This window comes from Molossus molossus, unplaced genomic scaffold, assembly GCF_014108415.1.
Source record: "Molossus molossus isolate mMolMol1 unplaced genomic scaffold, mMolMol1.p scaffold_m16_p_8, whole genome shotgun sequence".
Taxonomy (NCBI): domain Eukaryota; kingdom Metazoa; phylum Chordata; class Mammalia; order Chiroptera; family Molossidae; genus Molossus; species Molossus molossus.
The window spans coordinates 36,670,733-36,693,577 of record NW_023425402.1 but is presented as its reverse complement, the minus strand read 5'-3'; the positions used below and the strand labels follow the sequence as shown (position 1 = coordinate 36,693,577).

At 40.4% G+C, this 22,845-nt stretch overlaps 1 pseudogene; it reads right to left on the bottom strand.

The window, feature by feature from the left end:
* The window catches only part of LOC118621462, a 58,295-nt pseudogene extending 41,785 nt beyond the window's left edge, over positions 1-16,510 (bottom strand).
* Between the last annotated feature and the right edge of the window lie 6,335 nt (positions 16,511-22,845).

Below are 22,845 nucleotides of genomic sequence, written 5' to 3'. Positions count from 1 at the left end.
TCTAAAGAGGTAGAATTTATATGTAACACATACAATTTTCTACAGGTGCACTTTGAGAATATATGTATCCCAAATCAATTAAAAACAAAAAATAAAATAAAACAGGGAAAAGTCACTTCACAAAAGAAGAAATGTAAATGTCCAATAAACATATAAAAAGGTAATCAACCTCTGTAGACATAAAAAGCATACAAACCTGTAGAGATTTTTATGACTTTATTTGAGTCCAAGAAGATACCACTGGAGGCAAAATCTCAACAGACAGAAAAAATGCTTCCAAGAAATGACAGTTTACAGCGTCTTTTATGCATTTGGAATTAAGGAAGAAATATAAGGAAGAGTACATGACAGAAATGTGATAAAATTACAGGATAGTTAATGAGATCACATTTCTTTTTGAGCCTGGTCATTCCTTAGAAGAAGGGGTCTGAAAAGAAGCATTTCTAAGAGGCATTAACCTAGATGCACAGGGACAATGAACAGGGCTCACTTACTTCAAAGATAAGCCTTCTACTAAAGTTATATGCCTGGGGTGTGGCTACTCACCATGACCTGCCTATTTAGGAAATTATGATCAGATCATCCTATAAGGTTACCTTCCCAGAACTCATTTTTTTATCGTCCACACTAATTAGCCGTCAGAGAAATGCAAATAAAAACCACAGTGAGATGTCACTACACACCTAGTATAATGGCAAAATTTAATAAATCTCTAATTCTGTCGAGCAAGCGAGAATATTTTTCCACTGCTGGTGGAAGTATAAATTGGTACAATTCTGGACTAATGTTTAAGATCATCTACTAGAGTTGATTATAGTAATGCTCTATGATCAGCAATTTTACTCCTGGATACACCTTACAGAAATGCATGCTTATGGAAACAATAATACCTGTTTAAGGATATCCATTGCCACGTTTGGTTATAGACCAAAAGTGGAAACAAAATATTCTTCATCAGTAGAATGCTGTATATTTCCCATTGTGTAAGTTACAGATTCAGTTAGGTACCCACACAACAATATTAATAAATCTTAAAGACATAATGTTAAGCAAAGAACATACAAGAACACATACTGCATCATTCCACTTACAAATGTTTAAAAACAGGAAAATTAAACTAAATTGTTTAGGGATATACAATTTGGTAATAAAACTTTAATGAAAAATCAACAAGGTGGTTATAATACAATTTAGGATTGGTTCCTAGTGGGAAATGAAGGATAGAGAAGGGATAGAGGAATTTCTGGGACATACTATACCTGAGTAGAGTTTACAGATTTTTTTTTTTTGCTTTATTTTTCAATAAGCTGCTAATTTATGTTTTATGTACTCTTAGGTATGTTTATACTGTTTCACTATGTTGACCTACAACAAATAGATAGCCAGGTACTACTCCAGAAAAATGGGTTTCTTCAGGAACAACAAAGATTTGCAATTTTGACAGCTGGTCTAATAGAGAACCCTGTGAAAGTCCAAGGAGCAAAGGAGGGACTAGTTCTTTAATAGCAAAAAGGGGATGTTCAGAGGGGCTGTTCTAATTGAGAGTCCAATGGAAGGAATTACAACTCCTGATGTGTAGTGGCTTTTTATTGGCTGAATGGCAATAGTCTTTTATGGGATGAGTGATTTTCAAGTGAGAAGGTCCTCTTCCTGCTAGAGTAGTAAAGTAGAAAAACAGCTTCCTGTTGGTTTGCAAGGTGGGGTGGAATGCTGTGCTGGTCTCTGTGTAGTCAGTTTGCTGGGTTTGGGGGTGGACATATTTCACAATGCTGGGGATGCTAGGAGTATAGAAGCCTGGGTATTCTTAGGTGTGGAAAAGCTACAAGATCTGCATATGGGGAAATTTCTATGAGATTCTCAAACAAACTTCAAGAAATAATTGACAGAAAAAGTTCTGAGATGTTCTAAATTAAAATTACAGAGGCCCGAGAGAGAAAGACAAAACCTGATAATAGCTGTGGACCAGTTCTGACAAAAGATGACTCACATTTCTGTATATCTGTTGAAATTTAGAATTAATTTCCAGGTGGCTGTTTCTGCAATTATGCAAAATAGAGAATAGCCAGGTACTATAGAACCCCAGGAGCCTCTGATTCTTATATACACATGAATTTTGAATCTGGTGCCCACAGCTAACCCACAGGAACAGACACTTCTCCCTGGGGGCTCTGCTGTTCCTGTCCCAGGACTAGCCCTGCTTCACCTTCTCCCGTCCCTTGTCTATAGCTGATGTAAATCCTTTCAGAACAGCTTACATCTTTCTCTCCATACTTGATGTATAAATACACTTGCAGAATTCTGGGATGATAGACATGTTATCTTTCCTACCTAGCCATGTGGCTGGTGGTTTAGACCCCATGCCCCAAGCCCAGTCTTCTTTTTCTTTTCCTTTTTCTTTTCTTCCTTCCTTCCTTCCTTCCTTCCTTCCTTCCTTCCTTCCTTCCTCCCTCCCTCCCTCCCTCCCTCCCTCCCCTCCCTCCCTCCCTCCCTCCCTTCCTTCCCTCCCTCCCTTCCTTCCCTCCTTCCCTCCCTCCCTCCCTCCCTTCTTTACTCTCTCCTTTCTTTCTTTCCTTGTTTCTTTTTCTCTTTCTTTCTTTCTTTCTTTCTTTCTTTCTTTCTTTCTTTCTTTCTTTCTTTTCTTTCTTTCTTTTCTTCCTTTCCTTCTTTCCTTTTTTCCTTTTTTCTTTTTTCCTTTCTTCCTTCCATCTTTCCTTCCTTTCTTTCCTCCTTTCTTTCCTCCTTTCTTTCTTTCTTTCTTTCTTTCTTTCTTTCTTTCTTTCTTTCTTTCATCTTTCTTTTTCTCTTTCTTTCTTCTAGCAATGCTCTAATAAATAGTTTCCTTTAAAAAGGCATTTAGCTGTGAAATTTAATTTTTTTTAACATAATCTAATAGTTAATCTATCTTTCCCAATTCAGGCTTTTCATAAACTAGTTTCAAATCCAAGGTTGTGGATCTCATTTCTATATTCACATCCTATCATGAGATTTTCATTTTCTAAGGAAGTAATAACTCAGGAGTCAGCTCAAACATTTTTTTCTTCTCTTACTATGGAATTTGTTTTCAACCATGCACTTTTCTTATGTCTGCTTGAAAAAGAATGTTTGGCTAAATGGAGACAATTAAATAGTGTGTGAATGTTTGAGACCCTCATCAGCTGTAACATCATTGTTTTCAACCACATTCAATCACCTCTGTCTTTTGACATGATAGAGAAATAAATTGAACCTACTCTGAAAATGTGAATATGATCTGTTTGATACTGTGCTCCTTTCTCCTAAAACTGGAATATAGCAAAGATAGATAGATAGATAGATAGATAGATAGATAGATAGATAGACAGACAGATAGTGTTTTTAGGATCTGACTGAGCAAAGATTATTTCTAGCCCAAGAGTTTAGCCATTCAAGTGCAATCTGGAGGTGATGCTCATAAAAGTTCAAAGATTGTTTAGATCTCATTTGGCTTTTAAGGATGAGTCAAACTAATATCTCTACATCTTTCTTGCAGTCATTTTTACAATGTCACTGGAAATCTAAGCTGAACTAATTTCCACTATGACATTAAAACCCATTTCTACTTTGTTAGTACTGAATAAATAAGAGTTATTTTAGACAACTATTTAAAAAATAACACCAGTAACTGAATCCATTATCTTTCCTTATTGTTTCCCAGAAATCACCATCACTGTTTTTTAATGTCCTCCTTATCTGCTGAGTTCATACTGGACACAGGAAAGTGGTAGTTCAAAAAGAAGTGGTAACTCTCTTCAGTGCATAGTATCTGTCGTGTGGTTTTAAAAGACATCAGGCCCTGGCCAGTGTGGCTCAGTTAGTTGGTATCATCCTGTGCACCAGTTCCGTTCATGGTCACATGTCCCAGTTGATCCCTAATGGGGCCCATGCAGGAGGCAGCCGATTGATGTTACACTCTCACATTGGTGTTTCTATCCCTTCCTCTCTCTCTCAAAATCAATAAACTATTTATTCTTAAAAAAAAAAAAAAAAAAAAAAGACATCTTGAGTTTCCTTAGACACAGATTGCTGAACATTTATTAGAGTCTGAGTACTGCTGTACTGATCAAAGCCACTAGTGGGAACCAAAAAGAGTTCTGAACCAGATTATGAGAAATGCTCCATAAAGCAGATGCTATGGTTGTGCAGGTTGTGCACTCCACGTCTTTAGGGCACATTAACCGTGTATGTGGCTGCTTTGACTTGAGAAAACACCATAGTCCTGAGCCCAGAAAGAAGGCCTGTGAGTTGGAAAGGAACCAAGTAGTTAGCATTCTCAGCGTGAGAACATGTGCAATTATGCTGCACTGGCTATGCCCCCTGGGGTCTAGAAGATTGAAAACTGAGCAGGCTTGAGAAACCTACAGGATCTGCGCATGCAAAGCAGTTCCATTGGAACACAGGTGAGCAGATAATTCTTGCATAATCTGCTACAGTCTCTGGACAGCTTGTCCACTTTGGCCTCCTATGGATGCCTCTAGGACACCGTTTTCTCCCACTCTAATCTTTCAAATGAGTTTCTTAATCCCCTGACGGAGATGCCTACAGGGGAGAATAAATCTTTACTCTCCGTTTCTGCCAACAGAAGTTAGTGGATTAATTTGTAACCAAGAACCTGAAAATGTATCAGCATGGAATTGGAGATTGTACTGTGAATTGAATTTAAGCCTTGTATTCTGCTCACACCTACAAATTAGAGCTCTCCAAGCAAGGCATTTGAGGATAATAGAGAACAAAATCCATTTGAAATGAAATAGATGCTTTCCTAGCTATAGCATTTGGCATATTATAATTTTTGGACAATGAATTTGGTTCCAAACTCTCTTAAAGCCAGGAAATGCACTAGGGTTCTGGAGTTTTCAGTTTCTGACAATAGGAAACATACATTTATCTGTAGCAAAAAATAATAATAATAATAATCCTAAATTGAAATGGCAGCAGGAATCCTTCACATGTATGGCAGCATCATAGATCTTAAAGGGGTCTAAAAATGTCCCATTCTACCTACGTAAAAACTGCTGCTTAGAGAAATTAGATGATGATGAATCACGATCTTTTTTTTTTTTTTTTTTTTTTTTATCCTCACTCAAGGACATTTTTCCTTTTTTTTTTTGTTCAGATAGAGTGGGAGGGGGAGAGAGAGAGAGAGAAACATCGACGTGAAAGGGACACATCGAGGGGCTGCCACCCACACCACCAACCCCGGGCCGGGAACAAACTGCAACTGAGATACCCGCCCTTAGCGGGAACCGAACCGGGGTCTCTCCGGACTGCAGGCCAATGCTCTAACCGCTGAGCAAAACCGGCCAGGGCTGAATCATGATCTTAGCACATATTTTTGGTTAGTTCTCTGAGGGGGCTTCTAAAGGAGTTTGTGACGAACTATAGAAATAATTCCTGAAAGAATTGCACACTTGAAACCTATATAATTTTATCAACCAAAGTCACCCCAAATCAAATTTTAAAAATTACAAAACCTATATTGCTACCAATAATAAACCATCTAAATAAAGTTAAAAAAAATAAAGATGTTTGCAACAATGAAAAACTGCTGATTTATTAACAAAGTTACAAAAATTTTAGAATTCAAATGGGCATTATGAACTACATAGTCAACTATCTTTGGTTTCCCAGATTAAAAAACTGAGACTCAGAGAGGCTAAAAAAAACAAAACAAAAGAAAACAAATAAACATAAAAAACCAAACACACAAAACAGTGAATTGGTAACAAAAGGAATAGGACTGTGAAAAGGAATTTCCCCTTCAGCACAGAATGTTGGAAGAGTAACTTTTGAACCCAAATCTCACTTGATATATAGTCCCAAATCCTCTAAAACTACACAACTAAAAATGGTGGGGATTTAAAAGAAATATGTAGCCCTGGCCGGTTTGGCTCAGCGGTTAGAGCGTCGGCCTGCGGTCCCGAGAGACCCGGGTTCGGTTCCCGCTAAGGGCACGTACTTCGGTTGCAGTTTGTCCCCGGCCCTGGTCGGTTGTGCGGGTGGCGGCCACTCGATGTGTTCCTTTCACATCGATGTTTTTCTCTCTCTCTCTCTGTTCCTCTCTCTCCCTCCCACTCTACCTGAACAAAAAAATGGAAAAATGTCCTCGGGTGAGGATAAAAAAATAAATAAATAAAAGAAATATGTATATAAGAAAACAATCAATTAAGCATATAACTATTGCATTTAAGTGGTCAATTGTATAAGACCTAAAACTATTCAAACAGGTCATTGTACAGAGAAATAACATATAAAGGACTAGAGATCTGGGAAGATCACCATTTTTAGGAGGAAAATAAAATTCAGAATCAGTTATTTACAGTGAGATTGAGCGCAAATGACAGTCTCCAGGTCAAGATTTCAGTAAAATAAACAAGTTTGATTTGCACATACTATCATATTATCCTCTGGGCCTGAGGGTCTGCAAGTATAAGAGAGAGTATCACTCAAAACTGAGAAGGAAGAGATAATTGTACAAATTGGTTTAAGATCAGGCAGAGGAAAGAGAGAGAAGAGAAAGGGACAGAGGGAGAAGCAAGAAATGGGAATAAATGGGAACCATAGAAACAGGCTAGATTTTATGGATTCATATAAATTCCCACAGCGAAAATAAGTATCTCTTCCTTCTTGGCTGATGAGTATGTCCTGCTATTAAAATAAATAAATAAATAAATAAATAAATAAATAAATAAATAAATAAGAAAAGTCATCTAAGGTAACAACACTGAACAACCATGATCTTCATGATCTTGTTACATCATGAAAATAAATGAGCTTTGGGCTAAAGTAAACTGATTTTTCTGGATCTTGTCTTATCCAGAAGCTTCTGATTTCTTGTGATTTTTAACACAAACTGGAGTTCTCTTGTGAAAGATATTTAAATACCATCATTTTCATAAATGGGGAGAAATGGGAAAATCTGGGGAGGATTAGCTTGCAGAGAGCTCATCTCTCCCATGGGGCTCTCTCCTCGGAATTATCTGTGGTTCTGACTTCAGCCTGGCCCCATAACTCCAGACCTTTTTTTGGGCCACAGGAAAACCTGCTGGAAATTCAGAGTAGTCAAGGGATCCATGAGCTCAGCTGAGTGAAGCACAGAGGAAATATTTTTCACTGAGGGACTTTGTCTGTACTATGAGCCTGATGTTCTTTTGATCACTGGATGCATCTTTAAAGAAAGTATAAATGTGTTTCCTATGAAACCATTTAGAAGGACTATAGTTATCTGGATAAGTGAGTCGATTAAACAAAAATATTCTCAGTACTTTAAAACTGCATAAAAGAATTAGTCCTAGACAACAACTGAATTAAAATATTGCTCTTCACACAATTGTGTTCCTTTGTTAATGTGAGCCCAAGAGGGAAGGATGTTTCGTATCACGGTTTTAGGTTTTACTGTGTTTTCGGTTTCACAATTGATGAAGGGCAAAGATCCTGTGCAGGTTAGACAAGCTCATGCAGTCTGAAGGCCAGTATGTCTTGGAGAAAGTCAGGGTGCAGGTACCAAATGAGGCTACTGGTGCTCTATGAGATAAAAACATAAGAAAGCCAAACATCTACTTTTAAAAACAAATTAGTCAAGGTTACTAATCACCAGGAAGATGCAAATGAAAACTACAGAAAGCTATCAGCTCACATCTGTCAGAACAGCTACTATCAATATATCAATAAACAACAAGTGCTGGTGAGGATGTGGAGAAAAGGGAATCCTAGTGTACTGTTGGTGGGAATGCAGACTGGTGCGGCCACTGTGGAAAACAGTATGGAGTTTTCTCAAAAAAATTAAAAATGGAAGTACCTTTTGACCCAGCAATCCCACTTCTGGGTATATCTTCTAAGAACCCCAAAAACCAATCAGAAAGAATATATGCAACTCTAGGTTCATAGCAGCATTATTTACAATAGCCAAGATCTGGAAACAGCCCAAGTGCCCATCAGTAGAGGACTCATCGCCACATTGATCCACAAAGTCAAAACTCCTCAGCAAGAGCCTTACCTACCATTACATCGCAATCTCCCTGTACCCCCATATTCCAGCCAAATCAGTGGCGGAGCTCAAGTTGACCAGGTTCTCACACCTCTCTGTCTTTGCACCTTCCATTTCACCCTGTAGGTCTGCGGGGTGAGCTCCTCTCGGCCCTCTTAGTTCAGTTCAGGTGTGACCTGCTCTGGGAAGCTTGTGCTTTCTCCCCTCCCACACCACGGCTTACTCTGTTAGAGTTAGCTTCTTCCTCCCCCTTGCATCAGGAGACCTCACCCCCCACCCCGTCCCAGCCCTACAACTCTGCACTGCAGAGCAGCCACATCTCCAAACCTGAGGATTGCAGCTTCCCCACAATAAACATTCAGTCAATGTTTCTAGAACGAATGGACAGATGGGTTCTAATAGGAAGAACAGGACATTCTGTTTAGGAACTGGGGGCCTGGGAGAGAAGTGGGGGTGCCCGTGACTCACTACATGAGCTTCTGCTCTCCTGATTGGTAATACCACTGAAAGCAATAACCTAAAACCAACAACACAGAGGTCTCACTCCACTTAAAAGAGAGGATTGTCTTTTCCTCAAGTCGATTACCTTGAACACTGTTTTATGAAAAACATTGTTTTTTGGTTTTAGTGCTTGTAAGTGTCACATGGGATTGAAACTGTGGTGTCCCTGCCTTCTGGTTCTCAATAAGAAAGTAAGAAAGATTGGTTGGCATTCTGATCGAGTAGAAATCAATCCCCATATATTCAACGTCACCTGGGAGAAAGACTTTTCCAGGCCGGCAAGCTTTACTGCAAACTCTGAAGGTAACAGGCCAAGAGAAAGACTGTTTAGCAGTATTGGTCAGGATCCGAGGGAAGCAGAGGCAAAAAAAAAAAAAAAACAGATACAAAGTTGACCAGTGTTTCACAAGCACCTGGGATGCTTGTTAAAAATGCTGGTGATGAGGCCCCATTTCAGTCCTACTAAATCAGAACTTGAATTTTAGCAAGTTTTCTGATGTTTCTCCAGCCCATTACCCTGTGCAAGCACTAATTCAGACATGATTCTTCCCAGAGCTGCCTGGCGCAAAGGGAAAGGTCCTGACATAGACATGGGCATGTCAGGCTAAGTAAACCTAGATGCCCTTGACACTGGCAGATCACAAGTCTGTTTCCCCTGTTGTGAATTCCATGCTCACTAAGCTTCCTCCTGCCACTGTCTTCATGCAACTAACCCACTCAGGGGACCGCAGATACGACCAGAATGGATGTCAGTTCCTTTCACAGTGGTGTTTCTCACTGCAAATTAACACATAGTCATGGTTGTTCTATTTTATAATCTCTTGGGAGCTCTGTTCCTGTGAATTGAAACCCTGAGTCTGATCAATTCTTTAGCAAGTCTTTAAAGTGTATTAGCATGTGATTCTCTAAGGCTGGAGACAGACCCTGCACTAGCACTGTGCGCCAAGTCTTTCTTAGGGAACGTCTCTGGCCCCTCCCATAATCCCTTTTCTCCCACCCCAACTGTCTTATCTTTCTCGAATACTTATAATGAGTTTGTAATGGTTTTATACGAATAGATTAAATAATTATGAGACATCTACCCAGGTTCTTCTGTTTCAGTCAAACACAGCTCAAATAATGTCTCTTAAGAAACTTGAAGACAGAAACTGCCTTCTATTTTTTTCTGTAGGCCAAACTCTGAAACAGTAGTTTTTAACCAAAGATGAATGTGTCCACCAGGAGACATTTGACAATGACTAGTAACAATTTTGTTTGTCACAGTTGGGGGCCGTGACTGGCATCTAGAGTCTAGAGGCCGGGGAATGTTGCTGAACATTTTATAACACTCCTTGCAAAAGGAGTTATGGCAGGTAAGGGGTATATGGGAACTGTCTGTACTTTCTACTCAATTTTGCTGTGAACCTGAAACTGCTCTAAGAGATAAAGTCTATTTTGTAAAGAGGAGAATTAACTAGCCCCAAAAGTCAATAATATCAAGTTTGAGAAACTTGCCCTGAAGGGAGCCAGGAAAGTTCTTTCCTGCTTCTGAACAAACATTCAATTTTTGTGACAAGGCAGTTCAGATGTACATCTCTATCTCTTCTTTTGTTTGAATCAGAAGATGTTATAATTGGGAAACATATTCTTCACAATATCACGCTCTTAAGACGAGGCCATTTAGCTATACCACAGATATGAACCATGCTGAGGCGAGAATTGAATTCACTTTTAAAAGACACACGACAACAGAGGTGAGCTAAATTAGAAGTATGAGATGTTCATGCAACAGAAATTTGGTCTTGGAATCTGGTTATGAAGGATGACCTACTTCGTGAGGGCTCTTCACTTTTGATTTCTAGAATCTGTGTGCTTCCGTCAGCACATTTTGTGGACCATACGGTGCGCTTTTGGGATGACTCTCATTAATTTTCTTCCTCCTTTAGAATTTTTTTATTTTCCCTCTGTCAGGAAGTGCTGAGGTCCTTGAGGAAGGGAGTTTTGCCCAAATGTTCTTCTTGCTAGTAGTGACCTTTGATAGTTTCACTAGGACTCTCACAGAACAATATAGCTTCTGGAAAAAATCAGAAGTGTAACTCTGCTGGAGAAGTTGAGAAAAGCATGTATACATAACATATTTGGAGACAGAGAGATAAAAGAATCCACTCTTTGAGGTCAGGATGTTAATAATATTTTTAGGCAAAAATTCGAATTTCTTTTGTGTGGTGGGGAGAAAGGATGATAGGTTGGAGTTAGGGGCGAGGGGCTCATAGTCACTTCCTGGGAAGTTACTGCGCTGCAGGAGTTGTGAGCTCAGGGCCATGGAAGAAGGACCCTTGACAATGTCAGTTGTGACGTGAGCGATTCACTAGTGAAGGTGAGAAAAAATGGCTAAGAACTTTTCACAAGGACAAAGACAAATTAAGAGTGGAAATTAACTGTTAGTATTAAAAGATGCCAACAGGACAGCAGGAGAGAACCAGATGAATTAAATAAAGTTAAGGAGTAGAACTCACTGTACCAAAACAGAGCCTGGTGACTTCCCAGAGAGCCTGCACCTGCTCCTGTATGCATCCATCAGTCTCCTTCAGATGTGGTTGCTCAGTCAGTGTCACACTCAGTGCTGGGCAGAAGCACGTTGCTCCATTTCCTTCTGGTAGGCGGCCTCCACCTCTGTGTCATCTGTTATTAGGACATTTCCACGTGTGGCCCAGAATCCACACTTGGTGAAACTCCTAGTTGGAAAATTGCTTCTCAGTATTCTCTCTCCAGTAATCTCATTAGCCATACAAGCTGCTGGGAAATTTCTCTTCTCTATCCCCCAAACTCAATTCACGTGAGGCTGACTACCCTCTACATTCTGTGTTCTTTTAAACTGTCCATTAAATGCTCTTCTTCTATACTATACAGATTAATATGACGTTCAAAGTGTTTTTCAATTCTATTTTCTATCCATTGCACAGATCAATGAAACCAAATGCCAAGCACCTGCCAAACAATAAGGGGACTCACTACTTTTGAAAATGATTTTAACGACAAAAGCTTAATAAACTCATGGTTTGCTTTTAAAAAAAAAAACACACACATGCATACTATAACCAAGCACTCTGTTCTTCTTGAAGGAAACAAGACTATAAATTCTTATGTCAAATTGTTCAAAGTATTTCTATACAGGACAAGTATGTTGGTGGCCTAGGGCAGGGAAAAGCATTTTAGCAAATCCCATAGAAAAATGATTCCATTCTTTTAACAGGCTACTCGCCAAGCAAACTCTTAAAAAGGTCTGACTGGTGCTGACTGTTAAAGCCACAGAGCTTTCTCTTTCTTAGTTCCTTCATGGCACTAATATCTAGGCAGAAAGAGGCTGTGTCTTCAGGCTTCCCTCAAAAAGGATCCTTTTTGCAATTGTCCAGTGAGTTAACCCTGCAGTTGGCTGGCCCCCAGGACGGTGGTGGTGGTCTTCAATCAAGCCTTTGGAGGGACCCAGACTGCAGGCCCTTTCCAACGCAGAGAGGGTCCGAATGTATATTCAGGGCTGCAGGAGTTCAGGCAGCGGGGAGATGAGAACACCTTCCTCCTGGAGGGAGGAGGAGCGAAGAGCTGGGCCTGGAGTAAGAGTCAGGGGAGGACTGAACACCAGCCATGAGCTCTTGGCACATACTTTTATTTAATTTTTTCAGTCTGAAGAAAAACAAAATATTAAAATTTTTTGTCTTTTCTGTATTTTTCCAATTTTCTACCTATCAATTCAGGAACAATTTTCTACATGTAATTTATCTTTTATATTTATTATTAAGTTTAGTAGCATTTGTTGCTTTATTCTGATTATAAAACAAATACTAAGCATGTAGCATCAGAGATTGTCAGTGATCAAAGAAATGGCTTCCGGAAGCTAGGCATAGAAGCTAAAGAAGAGAGCACCTGTAACCCTACCACTCAGGGATGCTCTCTGTTAACACTTCGGTGTTATTTTCTGTTTATACTTTTTTTTTTTAACTGATTCAATATGTTGGTAATTTATCAAGTGGTTCTTTAATATTTTGAACATTTTATTCTGGAATATAACCACAAGCATTAGTTCATCATTCTCTGCCTGAAACATAGGCCCGAAAGGCTCTTTTTGGAGCCATAAGTAAGTACTCAGTTGTGGCCCTGAATAGCCCCGCGTTTTAGTCCTTCCCACAGCCCCAGCTGCGTCTCCCAAACTCTGCAGGAACTAACAAGTGACGTGGTGACTGGCTGAAGTAAAAAGCCTCCTCTTCTTGCCCTGGCCAGCTTGGCTCAGCGGTTAGAGCGTCGGCCTGCGGTCCAGAGAGACCGGGGTTCGGTTCCTGCTAAGGGCATGTACCTCGGTTGCAGTTTGTCCCTGGCCCTGGTTGGGTCGTGCAGGTGGCAGCCACTCGATGTGTCCCTTCACGTCAATGTCTCTCTCTCTCTCTCTCTCTCTCTCTCTCCCTCCTGCTCTATCTGAACAAAAAATGGAAAAATGTCCTTGGGTGAGGATTAAAATAAATAAATAAATAAATAAGCCTCCTCTTCTTATGAATAGTGTCTGGAAGTCATTTTATTACTCTTTTTTAAAACAATCTTTTTCCCCAGATCATTTGGAAATACACAATATTCTTCGGTGGCAACTTTTCTGGAGTTTTAAGGATACCTTTCCTTTGGTAACATAAAATGTTAACAATTAGTGGTCAGATGCCTTTTCTGTCGACAAATAGGATGACTTCTTGTTTCAGCACCAAATAGGTCTGTTACAGGCTAGTAAGCCTTCCGTTAGTCTCATATATAAATTTAAGAACTTGTTTTATTTACTTATCATTTTATTTTCCACATGTTGGATATACCTTAAAAAATCAAACATCTGACTTATAAAAACTAGTGTGTTTAAAAGTATTATATTTATTAATAGGCCATTTTTATTTAATAGCATTTTACTTGCCTCATTCCTAAATAATTAAACGCATTTTTAAAGCACTTACGCTGTTCTCCATTGCTGCTTTGGTATCCTACATTTTTCTAAAATTTAAAGAATTTTGTATTTCTAGACTCATACTATGCAGCTCTCCTATACTCTGGTCATAAACAATGCAATGTTGTGAAATTCTTCATGTCTCTGATATACACACTTTGAGGGTTTTTAATATCTGGCTCAGTCATCAGCTTTTCTCCAACTCCTGCTATAATCTTGGAAGAACTCAATTCCATTGGGCATCTATTTGTGGGTGTGTCACACAGGCATCTCAAATTTATTTATTTTTTTAATTTTTCTTTTTTTCTTTATTGACTTTAGAGAGAGAGGAAGTGTGAGGGGGAGAGAGATAGAAACATCGATGAGAGAGAACATCGATTGTCCACCTCCTGCATGTCCCCCATTGGGGATCTGGCCCACAACCTGGGCATGTATCCTGACCAGGAATCGAACCAGTGACCTCTTGGTGCATGGGTCGATGCTCAACCACTGAGCCACACCGGCCGGACTTGACATCTCAAATTTAAAAGGTCCAGGATGTAATCCATCTTCTCCCTCTTTAAATCTTCTCTTTCTTTCTTGTTTTCTATATTGATGACCAGTAATGCTATTACTTCATCTTCCAAGCTAGAAGAGCTATTTTAGTTTGATTTTTTTGTTTCCCACATCAAATTATTTACGAAATTTGTATATTCTTCTGACAGACAAATATATATATATACAATATGTTCTATAATTTTTCCTGTTAATCTCCTCTCCCATCTGAGTATAGAACAATTGCTTTCAACCCTCTTTGGTAGTTGCCTGTGCAATTCACAGCAAGTCACCAACAGCTCCAAGCCATGGGACTCAGTAGCCACACCTGTTAGTTAACTCGGTCTCCAGAACATGAATGGTTGGTTCAAATTGGGCTAATCAGAGTCTTTCCTGTAGAAATTTGAATGATCTGTTCTTGAGTAGAGGGACAGAGTGACGAAAGTTACTAATGACACACGTTACTAATGTCCCTTTAGGTAGACGGCCGGTGACTCCTGCGGCTCCGCTGGTTCTGTTTATAGTCTAAGTTGTTTAATAATTTCTGCCATGAAGTGAGATAACAACGCGTGGTGATAATTTTGTTGTTGTTAATTGTGGCCTATTTATCCATGTTGCTTGAAACCAGAGCACCTCCAACTGTTCCCTGCGGCTTTTCACACTGTCATTGGAGTACCCTGTCTGAGAGACAAGGTTGATCTTATTTCGCTTCTTATATTACTTCAGAGACACTCCATTGCCTAGCATATAAAACTCAAATTGCATAGTTAAGCATGAAAGAACCTTCAGAATCTGGATTCTTCTTCTTTCCTCATGTTACCTTCTTATACTTCCCTGTACATAGGAAGAATTCCAGCCCCAGCCCTTGTGATTCTGGAATCTCCTGTGCTCTGCTGGCTGATGAGCCCAGCCCTGGTCTCCCTCTCGGCTCGGCCACATGTGCCTCCTCACCCCTGTGAGGATCTCCTCGCTCTCCTCTTCTGACACCCTCGGGTGCGGTCAGTGCCTTCTTCCCCACGCCCGAGCGTCCTGGACTCACTTCTGTTAGAGCGCTCACTGTGCAGTGTAAGTTCTGGTCTGCACACCTATTGCCCTATCAGACGGGAAGCTCCCTGATGGCTGAGACGCATGGCCAAGAAGCCCATGCATCCCTGGAGGCACCATCTGGGAAGGTGAATGACAAAACATCGGAGGCCCTTAGAAAGGTTGAAGAATCACAAGAACCTCGTAAGCCTCTCAGGCAGCTTCCAAGGTGAGACACTCGCTGACAGAAAGATGTGTCACGACATCATAAGCTGAAGGAAAATAGGAGGAAGGACGTACACTCGAGGTGTCAGCAACTGAAAGAAGTGCTCCTCTAAGTTGGAGCTACGGGGTTGACAACACAGATGGAAGAAAACCTTTGCCTCTGTCAGCGTGGAGATGGCAAGAATGCAAGAGCCTATGGCGTGAACCTGGGGGTGTGAGGAGGACCAGGTGACAGTTTAGGGACACAGAACAGGCACACCAGTGAGGCTGAATAAAAATGGGAGAATCTGGGCACTTGGGCCCCCTAATTTAGCTTCTAGACACTGGGTCTTTATTGCTCTTGGTCCCACGTCATCGCTGCCCTATTTGTAACCATCGCTGACGTGACTAAAGAGGAGACCCAAATATCCCATACATGATGTTTTAAAACAATAAGAACAGCTGTTTGGACTCAGGACTGCTGAGGTTTGAGAGTTGTGAGCGACTGGTCAAGGATATTGAACAGACGAGATGAGTGAGTCATTCTGAGCACAAACGAGTGTGTGACGAGGAAGCCAAGGAGTAACGTATGTTGAACAGAGGTTAATTAAAAATAATTTGGCAAGCGCTAAAATTTTGGACAGCCTGAAAACTTTTAAAATGTTGCCACATTATGATGCCCTTAGGTTTTTTACTAATTTCTTTAATTACCATCTGTTAAGTGAATAGTGCTAGTGAAGCAAAATAAAGTTTTTCCGTAGCTTTTGGTATTAAATCTGCTTCAAAAACTCAATCATCTGTGAAAACGTATTATTTTATTTTATTTTTTTGGTTGCTGTCTGTTTTTTCCAGGCCAACCACACTTCGATTTTGATGTGAGCCAATATACTCGGCTTTATTATGGTCACTACAACCACTGTTTTAATGGTCCCTGTGAAGTTGCAAATGAAAACCCAAGTCACTCTTGTCTTGTGAAAACCATGTGCTAGATTTGATGATAAAAAGGAAGAATGCTTTTAAGAGCCTAGTAAGGCTGTCCTCCTGTATTTTAGCATTTTAATACCTACCAACTGTGAATTGGGTTTGGGCAGAACACACTGCCACCATTATTTCTGTACTGGCTGGTGGTTACGTGGTTTGACATTATTTTTTCTAATGCTAAAATTAAAAGTAAATACATTAATATTAAACAATCATAATGTTTACCTTCACCATGTCATATAAAAGGTAAAAGGAAATTTCTGATTACCTGTTTTGCCAAAATCTGGGCAGTAAACGGAGAAATATGGGTGCATTTCGAAAGAGTAAATTTGCCGGAGCAGATTTCCAGTTTGTCTTTACCTGCGCCTGGCCGAAGTAAAACTGATTTACTTCTGTATTAACCAGGTTGTATTCAGTGCTTTGAAGTCACAAGAAGAAAACTCTTTGGGGTGCAAGCATCAAGTGAAAGAGATCACCCAGCTGCTGAGGAAATCAGATATTGACCCCATAAAGACAAGAAACTATTCTTTAGAATATTGTCTGCCCTAAGGAGTGGATTTAGATCAATTAGCTTGTTCATAGTGCCTCCACCCAATCCTGCCGGCTTCAGTCACACTGGGGTGCTCTGTTTTGGCCCCAACTCCAATCCTCCATGTGTCCTGAGTATCCAAGCACTACCTGCTCCTGATGGCCCCAAGTCTCCGTGATTTCTCTCCCATCCAAATGAGCTCACTAATGGGTGAATTGCGTGTAACCATCATTTAAGTATGCGTCATGCACTGCTGCTCAGCCCTGTGGCATGCGGCCACATCTTCCTCCCCTCTGTGGATGGTAAACCTGAGGGGGCAAGCACGGGGCTTCATACTTTGGCAGTGTCCACCCCAAGAACGCCCTGAGCCTACGTCCAGCACATACTTATTACTTGAGCTACAGTCCCACAGGCCTGCTAACGAGAAGGGGAAGAACATGATCAAGAGATAACCTGGATTAGCAAAATAAAATTTTTCTGAGAATGGGCTGTTAACTACTTATACAAGTCATCTGCTGGTACTTAAATGTGTGCCAATTTTTAGGGAATTGAGAAGAAATAAAGTGGAAGTGGTGGGGTATCAACAGGGAATAGATCTGTACAGACCTCATTAATTCTGGTTACTTTTCCTTATGAAAGTTCTCTCTGTCATAAATATGATTTATAAGCTGCTATATACTCAGCACTATATGAAAGCAAAGTTTCTGTTCTCAGCTGATTACCAGCGCATTGCATTTGCAGTTTATTTCCATTTTTCCTTTTTTTTTTAAAGCCAGAGCAAATAGTTGTTATTGTCTCTATTTCCTGTAACAGTTATTGCTACCATTAATCTCTCCAATAAAATTTCCAGAGGCATAAATCCACCCCTGATACCAGATAAGGCAGATACTCAAAGAAATATAGAGATGTTTAAATTTAAAATGATACAATTTTAAGCTGGGTTTGTTGTCTTCTTTTTAAAAAAAATTGTACCGCAATTTATTTGACCATCCATGACTCCATTTCCATACTTCTATACATTAATTTAAGAAATAATATATAATCTGCTCTATAACGTAAGTGAATAAAATTCAGGACTTTCTATTTAATTTAGCATTTCAGTTTCAAAAGATGAGGGCTGCCAAGATGTGAAAGTAACCAAGATGTTCTTCAATAGGTAATGGATAAATAACCTGGTACATTTACATAATGGAATATTATTTGGCTATTTGAGAGAGAGACAGAGAGAGAGAGAGAGAAGAAGAAGCCACAGAAAAGACCTGGAGAGATCTTCAATGCATATTGCTAAGTGAGAGAAGCCAGTTTGAAAGGGTTACATACACTGTGATTCCAGCTATTGTGGAAAAAAAAAACTATGGAGGCTGTAAAAAGTCACTGGTTACTGGGGGTTCATTGGGATGAAGGGCGGGAGATGGAACACGGGGCATTTTTAAAGAAACTATTATGTATGACATTGTGGATACATGGACTTTTTGACACATTTGTCAAGACTCACAGAACACAAAAACTGAACCCAAAAGTAGACTATGGGCTTTACTTAATAATAATGCACGGATATTGCCTCATCGATTGTAACAAATGTACCAGGCAAGGTGTTGCTAATGGTGAGACTGGGAAGGCTGAGGGGGAGACATATGAGGACGCTCTGTAGTGCCTGCTCATTTTTTTCTATAAACCTAACACTTAAAAAATAAAGCTTATTTAAAAATATGGGAGTATTTTTTTTTAATACACAATGGGCTATTCTTGAGTTAAAGCTTTTACCCCACTTTTTTTTATATCTCTAAAATAACTCAACATTATAAGGGATAAAGTCATTAGTGACTTGTTCAGATATATTTTAAATTTTAAATATAAAAATAAATGTTAGAATGAACTTGTTCAAAGGTCATGTTGTAAAAATGTATAAAGCAGTTGGCACAGGATGGTTGATAATATTACCTGAGACTATGCTATAGCACGCCCAGAGTCTGCAAGGTGTGCTGTGTGGGTGCACCAACCCTAGCCTGCCATCCTTAATCTAGCCTCTTCTCCCCCAGCTGGTGTGAGCAGTGCATGGACTTTGTTTGTTGGAGGGGAAATAAATGTCTATTGCTTCATCTGAGGGTGAGTTATCAAATTTTCAAAAATGGGGCCTGACATAACATTTTGAGAGACTGGTGAGCATATGGAAAGGATTAAGAAAATGAATTAACTAATAATAAGGGTAATTCTAGGCTATTGAAATTAATTTTACATTATTTAACATTTATTAATTACTTAGCTTATGCCATACATGGACAAAATGTTTTTATAATCATTCATACATCATTTAATTAACAAATATCTAATGGATGCCCACCATATGCCAGGCATTATCTTATTTATTTCTCCTTATAACTTCATAAAATAGTAGTTCTTATTATCTATATTTTCTGATGAAGAAACTGAGATTTTCCAGCTTAGTGACGTTTTCTGTGGTCAGATAAATAGAAAGTGGCAGAGCCAGAATCCTGATTTCAAGGCCCACGCTCTTAAAGCAGATGCCAGGTTGCCTCATACAATGCATGAAACCTGGAAGTATGAAGCGATGTTGCAATTTGTAACTTTGTTCTCATATGTGGACCAAGCAAGAAGATAAATCAAGTGAGAACCAAGGAAAGAGAGATAGAATCAAGTCATTACACTTTAAAAATTATACATTTTTGCCATATTTTGATAAAATCTTCAGAGTTTACTTTTTCTCCCTTCTCTCAGTTCTACTTTAACTGGCAATATGCAAGGGAATGTTTAACAACTGGCTCTCTGATACAAAGTCCTGATTTAGAGCATCTGCCAATTTCTGTGGTGTAAATACTCCCACGTGGCTGATTTCAAGCTACCAAGGTGACATTACAGAACAGAGTTGGGAAGAGATATGCACCGTTGGTTCTTGTAGTCTGGCTTCAACTGTTTATACCTTGTCAAAATGGGCACTCAGTAGATGAGAAGTGATCAATTTCAGAAGGAAAGGGTTTTGAGGGTAGAGAGATTTAGGGTTTATGATATTTTTGGTCCATTGGGCTAATTCCTGATCAAATCTAGAGAGAAAAAGCAATTTTTCCCAGTATATTTTATGGTATTTTATTCAAAATTTAAGAGTACCTTGAATAGTTTCTCAGGTGATGAGCTGACCCTAAAGTTCTAGAATTAAAAACAAGTAGTCCATCCAGCTGCAGAAGCCAACGGTAGATCTTCGACATAGTTGCTGGGTGATTTGCTCAATTATTTCTCCTGTAGGCCAGTTAGGGCCTCTGGCACCTGTTGTTGGGAGAAACAAGTAATGAAAATAGGAAATAAGAATATGGCTTCACTTATATGTGGAAGTTTAAAAAAAAAAGAAAAAGAAAGACGGAAAACAAATGAACAACCAAAACAAAACTAAAATCGACCACAGAAACAGAAAAAACTGATAGCTGCCAGAGGGGGTGGGTTGGGGGATGGGTGAAAAGGTAAGGGGAGTATAGTCGATAATACTGGGATGAGTTTGCAGGGCCACAGATGGTTTACTAGATATAGTGTGGTGATCACATTGTAATAAAAGTCAAATCACTATGTTGTGCACCTGAAATGAATATAATATTGTATATTATACTTGAAAAATACCCCTAGAAACCCATCTATCAAGAGCTATACTTATGATGGATAGTCAGTGGTCCCAGCGAGAGCCGTCTGGGGCACGTGCCACACCCCCGGCCGCACTCCGGCACAGCAGTGCTCGCTGGAGGAATGTTCCCTGCAGTGCTTCTTCCTCCCTGTTCATGGACTGCCTCAGCTGGCCAGCAAGCACAGGAAGCCTGGGGGTCCTGAGGTGATGCCTGGGGTGGGGGTACTCTGTGAGCTGAGGAGACTCACCCAGGCCCTTCCCATGTAACTACAATGAAACCCAAACTGCTGTTCCTGACTCGACTCAGACAGCTGGGTTGCTGGTCATGCTCTCCCATGAGAGTCTCATGTCATTGGTGATACATTTCTTCACATCCCCTGGGTGCGTGTGTGTCAACATCATTCTTGATAGCCACACGATATAGAAAGCAGGAGTGATCCCTCCTTCAATGGGGAAACCACAGAGCACTCAAACTAAGACAATTTATTAATACCTGGAACAGACCAGAAGATCTGTAGAATCTGCACTGTCATGTATTTGTGTGGTTTGGGCCAAGGGAGCGCGCACCTCCGTCTTTCTTACCTGCCTCTGAGTGGAGCAGAAAGGGGTTGATGGGAAGTGGGGCCTGAAAGCGGCCAGTGGTCAAACATCAAACGGAGTCATTGCATTTAGCTGTGAAAATAGTCAAGGACAATTTACCAGCTGCATATGCAGAAGGGTGTGGATAGGGCATACACAGATGATGTGATGAACCGCTCAACCAATTTAAAATTCTCACGTTTTGCCATCATGGCCTGATTCGGACCCAGGAATCTGAGGTGCAGAGTGGGACGCAGTCAATTTCTTTTCCATTTCCCGATTTCTCAGCTCTGCTCTCTGTGCCTCTTCTGGCTGCAACAGAGCTGGGTTGAGAGCTGGGAAGAGGAGGAGGGGACTGAAAAGGTTACCATCTAGCATGGTGCCCTCCAGAGTGTGGGAGGTACCCAGATGCTGAGTTTGGATCATTTGCTTTTCTGGACTCTTGTAAACTTTCTGAATCCTTGCACTTGGACCCACCGGTAGCCCTATTCCTAGGTGAGTAAGGCAGCCTCTGGTTGGCCATTTCCCACACCCCACGCCCACCTCCATCCCTTCTAACTGTATGCCTCTGGTCTCTTCCTGTGGGATGCCTCACTCCAGACAAGGGGCTTTATCAACATGATTCAAGACCAGTTATTTTTTATGCATTCATCTGGCTCAAGAGAGACTCATGATAGGCGTGCTGCTTACACTATCAAGCACTCTGATCTGTCTGCCTTGAGAGACTCTGCAGACTGCCTCATCCCTCAGTCTTGCACAATTAAGAGTCAAATTTAAGTCTTGATGGCCACACACTCCTGATGATTAAGACAGTAACTGTGAGGACTAGGGGGCAGAGGCGCATGCAGATTTCTGTTGTTTACAAATATCCCTGGGGAGTGAGTCATCATGAGGGGCTCTCTGGAAGCTCCCCTTACCTAGCTTGTGATGGAGCAAAACAAGGTCTTTTTTCTTACCCCCAAAGCATAATAATACTCTGCAGTCTGGCAAGTCTCCTCAGAGAAAATGTTCACTCCCAACCTTCTCACAATCTCTCTTCCTCTCTCTGTAAATACTCTAGCAGGGAGCTGTTGGGTTAAATATGGCCATAACCATGTTTGGGGTTACCACTTAGCAACTCCTTTGGCACTGCACCTCCCTTTGAGTGGCAGATAACAGCCTTCCTCATCAGCCTTGGAGGCTCAGTCCAAATTCCAAAACAACAAGGAGTTCACAGTCCTCCTCTGGCATCTGTGGTCATTTTAAGGCAATGTTACTCATGACATTTCAGGAAAATAAACAAATATATTACAAAGTGTGTTTGGTGGTTGCTTTGTAAGACCTCTTAGTAAATAGTGGAGATCCTGTTTTGGGTGATGAATGAGGCAGGTGGGTGGCACGGACTGAGAGATTTGGGCACTTACAGAAAGGGCTCAAGATCTGCATTCACGGATCCCTGGACTCCAGTGACTGTCAAGAGAAAATGAAGACAACAACGAAAGGACGGGCGTGGAAGATGCCAGAGCCCAGCACTGACCAGTGTTCTTGTTCAAAGAGAAAATGCAGAACTTGGCAAAAGCCCAGGTCTTCTTAATGACAAGAGATGAAACTGAGAAATGTACCTGCTAGACATCACTCTTATTTAAAAAGCGCCTATGATGTCAATTTACATATAGCCCCTATATTGTAGTCACTAACAAAAATAGCCTTTTATCAAATGATTGTTGAGAAATTTCAAGGAATTTTATACATCATAAAAAAATCTGAAGTGATACCTTTCGGCCTTGAGACTTTAAAACCAACCTTTCTGTTGTGGAGTGGGGTGGGGGTCCTTTGCAGTGTCATCTGCATGGCAATGTTCTCTTTGACTCAGGGGATCAGAGTATGAGGTGAGCCATCTGGATTCCCTGGCCCTCCTGAAGATGTGTTGGAAGGTA